At 38.8% G+C, this 11,051-nt stretch overlaps 1 pseudogene; it reads right to left on the reverse strand.

Moving 5' to 3' along the window:
- Window positions 1-6,126: 6,126 nt before the first annotated feature.
- Window positions 6,127-6,212, reverse strand: LOC117285782 (annotated as a pseudogene).
- Between the last annotated feature and the right edge of the window lie 4,839 nt (window positions 6,213-11,051).

The raw sequence follows: 11,051 nt of genomic DNA on the forward strand, positions 1-11,051 counted from the left end.
CTATCTCCTTTTAGTTTCTTGCCTTGCCTATTTGATTTGCTCTGTTGGGCCTCATGGTATTGTGACCTTCATTGTCCTTTTCTAGGATATTGCTTAGAATTCCTTGCAGTGGTTTGGTGTTCATGAAATTTCAAAGGTGTTCTTTGTCATGGAAGTAGCTTATTTCCCTATGTATTATGAAAGAGAGTTTTGCAGGATACATCAGTCTAGGTTGGAGGTTATTTTCTTTTAGGACTTGGAATACCTCAGTTCAGGCTCTCCTTGATCTAAGGGTTTGTGTTGAAAAGTCTGCTGTGATTCTAATGGGCTTTCCTTTGCATGTGATTTGTTTCTTTTCTCTTATTGCTTGTAGTAGTTTGTTTTTCTGTCAGATTTCTGGGATCTTGATTATTGTATATACGTCTAGGTGTAGATTTTTTTTGATTATGACTAGATGGAGTTCTATATGCCTCACTTATCTGTATGTCTAATTCTTCCCTTCTGTTTGGGAAGTTTTCTGCCATTAATTCTGTGAAGAGCTTTTTTAGGTCATTTGCATTTTCTCCTGCTTTTTTATGAATTCCTATCAGTCTTATGTTATTTTTCTTTGCATCGTCTAGAAGTTGTTGGATTGATTTCTCATGATCCCTTACTGTTTTTGAGAGACCTCTTTTTTCATGGTCACTCACTGCAATCCTATCATCTATATCTGAAATTCTATCTTCGCAATCTTTTATTCTGTTACGTACACTTTCAATAGAGTTTTTAATCTCCTGGATATCTGTTTGAATCTGTTTTATGGATTCCATTTCTTTCCTGTTGGACATTCATTGTTTCCATTTCTTTCTTATGCTGAGTCTTCATGGCTTCTATCATGATCTTTAGCTCATCTATTTTTTTTTTTTTGTCAGTTTCTGTTCTAGAGTCTGGAATCATGACTTCCATTTTGCTCATCATCTCTATGGTTAACTGGGAAATTATTTCTGATTTGAATTTTTCTAGAGCCTGATTGATCTGTTTTGTTACCTCTGGTACTATGGGTCCAGGGTGTCCTGCTGGTTCACTATCAGACTTTTCATCCTCATTTGTCCTACTGTTTGGCCTTGGTGAACTGGATTTCTGTCTTTGTGTCTTGCTTAAGTGTTTCCTCATTTTTATTTTTGTTGTTGGGTTGTCCTTCTTTAGTATCTGGGTATTACTTAAATCTTCCTGATATAGTTGCGTTTTAGCTTTTGAGTTTCTAATGACTCATAGACATACTCATTTTCATAATATCAGAGAAAACAACTCATTAAATCAATCACAATCCTTTATCCCAATTGATACATTCAGCAGCCCAATAGGATCAAGCACAGCTTGCAAACTGACCACTTGTGGTAGTCATTAATCTATCACCTTTAAACTATGTGAATTAAATTACTATCAAGAAGCATCCCAAAATATGTTTGCAGTGAATACCCTTTTCAGTATAGCATCTTTACCATTTAGGATGAGGGGTTAGATTGTGTTAGGATGAGAGGAGTAGATAAGTGAAAGAACTGGAGCAGGTGTGAAGTGAAACCAGAGGATGTAGAATGACCTTTCTATCTTTATGAAGCTATTAACTTCAGAGGGGATAGACAGAGTGCAGGAATAAGGACAAGAATATATCCTCTTAACAGTAACAGGTGCTTGCCTTCCCTTGAAGCTACAGAGCCATGAGTGAGGTAAAATGACTGGAGAAAAGAACATAAAGTAAAACAAAACAAAACAACCCCTCCAAAAGGAAAAATAATAAAAGAAGAAGACTGAGTTAGGGCAGGAGCAGGAAAAAAAAGGGAGATGAGGGATAATATGGTGGAGAAAGAGACTGAGTTGGAGAGAGAGGGCAGAAAAAAGAAAGAAATTTTAGGATGGAATGAGGAAAAGAAAGAACAAAAAAAGAATTTGAAGGGCCTCTTTCAGACTATGTCTCTGTTGTCATATTATACCACATGTACAGCCATATGCAGAACCGAATCCCCTGATCTTGGCTAGCCAATGGCAGGTCCCCACAACTCAGACTGACCTCAGTCCACAAGGCCTAACTTGAGTTTTCCACCCCACAGGGTTGAACTCCACTCAGTTCTATTACGGTTTTCCCCTGTCCTTTCTTTAAAGATATTCAAAGTTGGGAGCTCAGAAAACTACCATTCATGAGAACCTATGCCTCTGCAGAGTTGGTCCAAGGACTGGCCCAATCAGGAGGTTTGAGAAGGGGGGCGGGAGCAGGTCATGGGGGTGTTTCAAGGGCGCCAGTGCAGGCTACCTTCCTTACTGGATCTGGTGGCATGCAGTTGGGGAGGTCTCGCACCCGCCGGGTGGCCACGGACAGGCAGCTGGAGAGGCCTCCCCCGGGGTCCTTCGGTCCTTACTGGATCTGGTGGCGTGCAGTCAGGGAGGTCGCGCACCCGCCGAGTCCTAATGGCTTCTTTCTATTGGTGTTCTTGGAATTGTGGTTTTCATTTTCTCTTTCTAAAATGCCCTTCAGAACATTTTTTACAGCTGGCTTGTTGGTTGCAAAATTCTTCAGTTCTTCTTTGTCATGGAAGTATCTTATTTCTCCACTGATTTTGAAGGATTATCTTGCAGACAGAGTATATCAATCTTGGTTGGAAGTTTTCTTTCAGGGCTTGACATACTTCTCGACATGCTCTCCTTGCCTTAATGGTTTACATTTAGGTGTATGATGTGATTCTGATGGACTTTCCTTTATAGGTGATTTGTTTCTTTTCTCTAATAGCCGTTAATATTCTGTTCTTGTGCTGAATTTCTGGTATTTTGAATATCTCAGTGTAGATTTATTTTAGTCAAGGGTATTTGGAGTTCTGTATACCTCACTTATTTGTATGTCCAAATCTTTTTTCATATCTGGGAAGTTTTCTGTCATTACATCTGTGAAGAGTTTTTTATGGCAATTACACATTCTCCTGCTCTGTGATTGACTCCAGAAAGTCTTACATTGTTTTTCTTTTGCATCATCTTGCAATTATTGGATTGACTTTTCATGGCTTCTTGTTTTTAGATATCTTCCTTTTGGTAAGTGCAGCCTTGTCTTCTAGGTCAGAAATGCTGTCTTTGCCCTGGTTTAAACAATCACCTACACTTCCAATGGAGTTTTTAATCTTCTAGATATTTGTTTGAATCTATTTCATGCATTCCATTTGTTTCCTGTGTTATGGTTTCCATCCTATTTCCTAAACTCCTCTCTTTTTTATCCATTTCTGCTCCAGTTTCATTGAGCATGTCCTTAACTTTGATTGTCATTTCTCATTTTACTTGGAGGATTATTTTGTCTACAGCCTCTTCTATTTGTTTGTTTACTTCTGCCGCTATCATTTCATTAAGTTCAGGTAGGTTGCTTCCAATTTCCTCCTTCTCATTGTCCTCTGTACATATCTTTGGTGGGCAGGATGTCAGGGGTTGCATTTTGTTTCTATGTCATGTTGTTTTCAATTTTATAATTTTATTTTGTTTTCTGAGTTGTTCCATGTACATTTGTTATGGTAGATAGCTTTATTGCTATTATCAAGGCTTCTTTCTCTAGGAAATGCCTCATCTTCAGAGATGTCTTCTAGGTATAGACGGTTCTTGGTCTTTTTGTTTATCCCAAGATCCTGCCCTCTCAATCTATTGAGGATGAGAGGTTGTTATGTATTTAGCTCAGAACCCAGTTCTTTGGTATTGGGACCATGGTGGTGGTTGTGACTCCAGATGGGTGTAGTTTTGTCATAGACTGGAGAACAACTAATTACAACTGATATCCTGGCTAATGTGGTGCAGTTAGCGGTATCAATAGCATCTAACACAGTGTAGCAATTGACAAACTGTGGTCCCTATTAGTTTTGTATCTTTAACCATTGGTTATGTCATGTTATGTTATATTATTTAATATTATACCATTGTATAACAAGATCCAACTTAAGTCAGGAGTTTGTATTCAGTGAGTTTCCCTTTAGTAGAGTAATTTTACTTGTGGGAGGGAAATTTAAGAGAAATAGGGGATGAAAAGAGGGTTGAGTGAAAAGATACATAGGATAAGCAAGGCCGGAGGGCAAAGATTGAACTCCCATTGGAACTCCCACTGGGACATTGGCAGAGAGGACAGGCGAGAAAGCATGAATGAGGAAGTAAAGGAATATTGAAGCAAACCAGAAAGGCAAGAGACACTCACATGAAAGTTTCATAAAATCAAGAGAGATAGAGGAAGAGAAAGAAGATGAATAGAACAGAACAAGTATAACTGTATAAAACCTAAAAAACAACAGTAGGAATAAAACTACAACACAACCAGATCAAAGCAAGGAAACAATTTAAGCAAACAAGGAAAAAGAAAGAAAAGAAAAATAGTAAAATTCCTCTGGTGTCTGCAATTTTGAGTTAGTGTCCGAGACTAAGCCTATAAATGTGCTGTGCAGCCCCAACAGATCTGCAGTAAGATCAAGGATGAACACAGGGCTGTTTCTCACTTCTGGGGTTGAGAGCTGTGACCCTTTCCCCAATCAGCAGCCTTCCCAGTGTCTCTTGCTAAATCTCCCCTCTCATCCTGCCTGCACAGCTCTCTCAGCCACTGTAGCACCCTCTGTTTGTGTCCACTGTCACAGTGCAGGGGGAGAGTGTCCCCTTCCTGCCACTGGCCAAGGCCACTTGCCCACCCAAATCTCCGGTCACAGAGCAGAGAGAGTGTCTCCAGCCCTTTGTAGTCAGAGCAAGTTTTAGTGGTCCTGGGTGGTCCTGGGAGTGGAATTGGGCTGGATATGGTCTCTACTCCTCAACATAAATTCCCTCAATCAATTCAACAACTGCTGGAGTCCACTGTGGCTTGGTGAGTCTTCCCTTTTTTTCTGTCAGGGCAGCAAAGCAAACAAGCTTTTTTTCCCACTGGAGTGAGCATTTAGGGGAATATTGTCTCACACTTTTGCTGCTGCCTCTGGCTGTACAAGATGCTGCCAGTCCAGGTCTGGTCTGTTTCTCAGGGAACAGTGAGTTGTTTTCACTGATCCCCACCTGCCAGGGTGGGTACACTGCTGATGGTTTCTCTAAATCCAAGGAGCCACTGATTATAGGTGACCATGGGATAATTGAACAATTTCTCGGTCTCTGTTTATCCATACAAGACCAACACAAAGAAGGCACCCTGACACCCTAGTTGCTGCAACACCACCCAGTGACTAGGAGCCTTTATTTTTCTTCTTATATTTCCAATAAACGCTTCATTGTTAACCTTTCTTTCTTCTTTCATTCCTTGACTTCTTGAGACAACAGGATCAATTTGTGCAGTGGTAGCAGTTTCACTAGGACCTTCATTTACCTATTTATTTACATATTTATTTATTTCTGTACTAAGGGTTCAACTCAGGGTTTTTTAATTGAGTTGGATCGTTAGCCCTTTAAAGATACATTTTTATTTTGGGACAGGCTCTTTCTTCTAAGTTGTCCAGATGGGGTTCGAATTTGTGATCCTCCCTACTCAGCCTCCAAGAAGCCTGAGATTACAGGCATGTGATACCACAACCAAGTTTAGACCCTCGTTTTTATAAATGAGGAAAGTAATGTAGTTGTTCCATGATATTAAACCATAAGTCAGAGCATTGGAGTTCCACAGAGTGTGACTCTAGAGCTGACAGTTCTTAGGATGGGTACAGGGAGCAGCCATCCCCAAGGACCTTGCTAGCCTGTCATGAATGGGGGTTCTTGGGCCTGGACCTTGCTGCAAGTCAGCATCTGTGTTTAATAAGATCTCAGGGGATTCACATGCAGAGTAAAGTTTGAGAGGCTCTGGTATACTGTCTTTCTTTCTGTCTATATTAACCTGGGCAGGCATTTAATCTCTGCAAACCACAGATTTCCTGTCTGGAAAACAATGCAATAATACAGACTTAGATCTGCTATGTTGATAACATGAAACAGTGTCTGGTTTTTAGAAAAAGCTTGATGTCTGGCCAAATCAGTGGTGCTTAGTGTGTCCAGACTTCAAACATATTCAGCAATATCACCCAGGGAACTTAAAAGTTTGTTCACTTGTCTGACCTCAAATATTCAGCTATTCTTTCTGGTGCTAAACAGCTGAATGACTTAACATCTGCCAAGACCCTCCCCTGCTTTTTTATTTTTATTTTTATTTTTTCAAATCAGAAAGGTAATGTGCCAATGTCATAACAAGATTTGAGAGAGGCACATCTCCTGCATGGGGCATGAACACCCAATCGAAGGATCCCCTCCCCCGCTTTTTAAAAACATTTGCAAAACAGCATCTTTTGACTCAGTAGCACCTTCTGGCTCCAAGTCTGACTTCCTTTCTATCGCACTGGGTTTCTTACCCTTTTTCCTTAAACTTTTTGTTTGTTTGATTATCACTGACAAAGCAAAAACAAAAACCTCACAGTACAACAGCAAGCTCTATTCTAGCTCCATTAAATTCAAGTGATTAATCTTTTTCTTGTAATTTTATTTTTTTTCCTTTATTGAGTTTATTGGTACATTTTAGGTATACAGTACAGTTACATTCATCATTGGGATCTTGTACCTTTACATGACAGGTCTTGGTTCTCATTTTTTCCCCTTGTCCCTGCCCTCCCTTCACCCCCTCCTCACTTCCCCTTTTACGAACATTTTATTGCCATTTTTTCATTTTCTCATATTTTTTTCTTTTCCCTATTACCTTTCCCCTACCCTTCCCACTTTCCCTACACCTTTAGCCCTTTTCTTCCTATTTCACATGGTCAATTATCTTATTAGGATCTTATGTACTATTATAGTTTTTCACAACAGAGAAACTATTCGGTATTTAAACATGTGTGACATTTATTTCACTTAGGACTTTATTGCATTCAAAATTGAAGTCAACACAATCATTGCTACAAGTGACCTATTGAGCTGGGGTAGTACATACCTGTAATCCCATTTATCAGGAGGATTGTTAGTTCAAGGATTGTAGCCTGGGCTACACAGTGAATTTGAGCCTGGCCTGGGCTATATTGGAAGACCTTGTCTCAAAACAAAAAATAAAAGCGCAATTATCTGTTGAGTCTATTCTGAGGAGAAAAAAAATTTAAAAAAAGAATTTAGGGATGGGGATTTAGCTCAGTGGTTCTGCCACCTGCCTCACAAGTGCAAGGACCCGAGTTTGGTCCCTGGTACCAAAAAAAAAAAAAAAAAAAAAATTATTTAAGCCACATTTTTATAAGTATTCTCCAAATTGAAATATTTTAAAGTCATGAAGTATCTATTAATGAAAAAACATGTTTCTTTGTTTTTGTTTTTCTTCAAAACAAAAACAACAATAAATTACCAAAATCTTTTAAGACATAAAGCCAGTATAGCTTTGGATTAACACGAGCAGCATTTTTATTAAAATTGCTTTCTATTAACCTTCTCTCAAGTAAAAATCACAGAAAATCTTACTGCACCCAATGTTTGCAATGGAAAATTGCTTTTGTCCTCATAAACATAGAGCAAATAATATAAACCACAGATATGGGAACTTGAATGGTAATCAGTCATAAAGCCATGAGACTAAACCGGATTATAATTATAGTTAGAATGTCAGTCTATTTTGAGACGTTGGCCTATAGCAAGATCTCTAACCTTGTCCAGTAACTTGAACACTCCCAGGTGAGTGTGCTGTCATCACTCCCAGAGAAAACTGCTTCCTTGCCCTTTGTTATATTACTTAATTTCTTGCTTTTTGAAAACAAGCAACTTTTCTGGAAGTACAGGCACACCCCTTAATCCCTGCACTTGGGAGGTAGGAGGATCACTGTGATTTTGGCCAGCCAGGGATGCATAGTGAGTTTAAGGCCTGTCTGGACTGCATAGTGAGACTGATTCACTCTTATCTCTCTTTTTCTCTTCCTCTCTCAAAAAAGTTTTATCTCCTAAATTCTCTATAAATAAAAATCATACAATAAAGATTTTTTGACCTGCTTGTAAAATTCTTTATGTTGATGTATGAAACAGTAGCTTGTATTAATTTTAATTTTAAAAAATATTCCACTGCATAAATATTCTACAATTCATCCACTCAACTGCTAATGGACTTCTGGTGGCTTCTTAGTTTTTGGAGGTGAGAAAATTGATCCTAAATCCTAATTTGTTACCCTAAACCTGTGGGTTCTTATGAGTGTCTCCTACCATACAAGCCCTTTATATGGGTTGTAGATTCTGCTCATGATATTTACTAAGGAGTTTCCAATTGCTAGCACCAGTGTGTAATTCCACCAGCAATAAAGGGGCCAGGAGGTAGCTCAATGGCACTGCCCCTGCCTGGCAAGTGTAAGATTCTGAGTTCCATCCCAGTAGGGGGTGGGGAAGAGGATGAGGTATCCTCACTAATACTTGGTGTTATTGGGGTGTTTTTGCCAATCTTGTTGGTTTATAGTGGGAAATCATTGTAATTTTTAATCACATTTTCTCATAATTTTAGAAATAAGATTATATTTTATTATTGTTGTTCAAGTGCAGTTCCATCTTCTGTACAATGAACTATTTAAAACAAAGTTTTATGCTACATTCCTTTGGATTATTTCATTCTTAGTGATTCTTATTAAGAATTTGTGGAACTGAGTATGGTGGTGCATGCCTTTAATCCCAGCACTTGGCAGGCTGAGGGAGGAGGATTGCTGTGAGTTTGAGACCAGCCTGTGCTACATAGTGAGTTCCAGATCAGTCTCTACTAAATAGTGAGACTCAGTCTCAAAAAAAAAAAAAAAGAATTTGTGGAACTTCAAAATATATTCTGAAGCCAGCCATGGTGGTGCATGACCAGCACTTGGGAGGCTGAGGCAGGAGGATTGCCCAAAGTTCAAGGCCAGCCTGGGCTACATAGTGAGTTCAGGGCCAGCCTGAACTACAAAGGGTGATCTTGCCTCAAAAATCCAAAACATAAAAAAAAAAGGCATATATATAATCTGGATGTTTGTTCTTTGTTGTTTTTATATGTTACAAATAAACTGATATATTGGCGTATTTGTGTGTGTTTGCACTATCTTACTGATGTGTTTTGACAAGCAGGCGCTCTTAATTCTAATGTAATCAGTTGTTTTAATCTATTCCTTTATGGTTTGTGCCTTTTATGTCTTAAATCATTTCCTGCTTCAGGTCATGAACATGATATATATCTGTATTTACTTCGATCTAACATTTATGCTTTTTATCTACCTAAAATTGATTTTTTTAATAGAGTAAGGTGGATGTGTGCTATGCTTTAGACATGGCTTGTCTCTCAAGATTTCATGTGTTGGAGACTTTTAATACATGCAGAACCTTTACAAGATGGGGCCTAGTAAGAGCAGTACTTAGATCACAGGGGCTCCACCCTTATGAAGAGATTAATGCTGTCTCTTACAGAAAGCGGTTAGGTCTCACATGACTGGGTTAGTTCTCAGGGGAGTAGATTGTTATAAAGTAAACGCGCTCCCATTTAGCCCTTCTGCTACCAGATTTCAGGGGAGTAGAATCTCCATCTGGAGGTAGTTTCTAGGTTTCTAAGCAAAGAATTGGTCAAAACAAGTGCAAATGATTGCAAAGCTTGATTAAAGGTAGAAAAAGAAACAGGCTCTGCAGACTGAGTTTGGACCAAGTCAGTGTAAGAAAAAGAAAGGTATATCCTACAGTGTAAGGGTGGGCTACCATGCAAGAGAGGACACAGTGGCCAAAACTCAGTGTGGACCCACTCCTCAGGCTGATGTTGTCTAGGCCATCTTGAGAAAAACCTTTTCCAGTTCTCTTAAGAACTCGTCCACATACAGGGCTTTGGAAACTGTTCTGCCCATGTGTTCTCGAATCTTGTCACACCTCCTTTCCCAGCCAGTTTTTTGCTATGCCCTACCTTCCTGTCTCATTTCATTGTGCCACTAGTCCCCTTTCTGCTTTCTACCATGGTGGGAGGCATTCAGGGGACTCCTTGCTAGAATGGTGGAGACATGCTCTTTGGACTTTTCATCCTCCAGAATCTTTTTCCTTTGGAAAGTATCTAGCTCCAGGTATTTTGTTATGGCAATATAAAACAAACTAAGAGAATGGCTCATGTCGGTTTTTGTCCATATGAATAGGCAACTATTTGAGAACCCTTTCTTGGTAAATCCACTCCTTTCTAGTCCATCTTCATCTAACTCTGTCCTATGTCAGGTGTCCATATATGCATCGCTCTTTTTCTGAGTTCTATTTTGTCCATTAATCTATTTGCCTATTGTCTTGTCTACTACACTCTTCTCTAAAAAGCCTTCTCACTTTCTTTTGTAAGAGAGCCTTGAATACGCTTGTTCTTTAGTTTGCTTATCTTCAAAATTAGGAGTTGGTACTAAATCTCAAATAGCTCTTTAGCTCTAAAAGATTCATTCTATTCTAGAACATAACTATTGTGTAATCAAGTGGTTGCTTTTCTTGATGATATATTTGGACATAGAAGTTATTTTACTAAATTATACTGAAATAAAATATTTACTGTTTGTAGTTTTTATCACTGTTTTAGGACAATGGCATTGTCAATGTACCCTTATTTATAGAGCATAATCATCCTTCAGTGTCCATGAGCGACTGATTCCACAACCTCCTGAGATAACATCATCTGCAGGTGCCCATGTCCCTTATGCAAATGTCATAGTATTTGCGTAATTTACATGCATTTTGCCATATGTTTTATCTTTCTTAATAATACCTAGTACAATGTGCACACTAGGCAAATATTTGTTCAACTCTATTCTTGAGTAATAACAAAATAAAAAGTCTGTAAATCTTTAGTACAGCTGCACCTTTTTGTTATTGAATATCTTTGACCTATGGTCAGTTGGACCCATGGCTGTGGAACCCATGGATAGAGAAGGCTCTCTGAATTACTTGAGTGAAGCAGCTGTCTGGGATTTTAAGATGTATGAAGAAGCATGAGTCACTGTCTGTGATCTAGGAGATCACATTTTTAGCTGCGGAGACATAACAATGACTCAGTATCACTTCTGACTATCTCAGCACTTGAGCCTCTGATTTCTAGAATCTCAGTCTTGTTTGTTTTGTTTTCATATATTAAAATGAAGGGTTTACATTGGAATAATGTCAGA

Source organism: Fukomys damarensis, unplaced genomic scaffold (genome assembly GCF_012274545.1).
Source record: "Fukomys damarensis isolate Sample0158 unplaced genomic scaffold, DMR_v1.0_HiC HiC_scaffold_12, whole genome shotgun sequence".
Taxonomy (NCBI): Eukaryota; Metazoa; Chordata; class Mammalia; order Rodentia; family Bathyergidae; genus Fukomys; species Fukomys damarensis.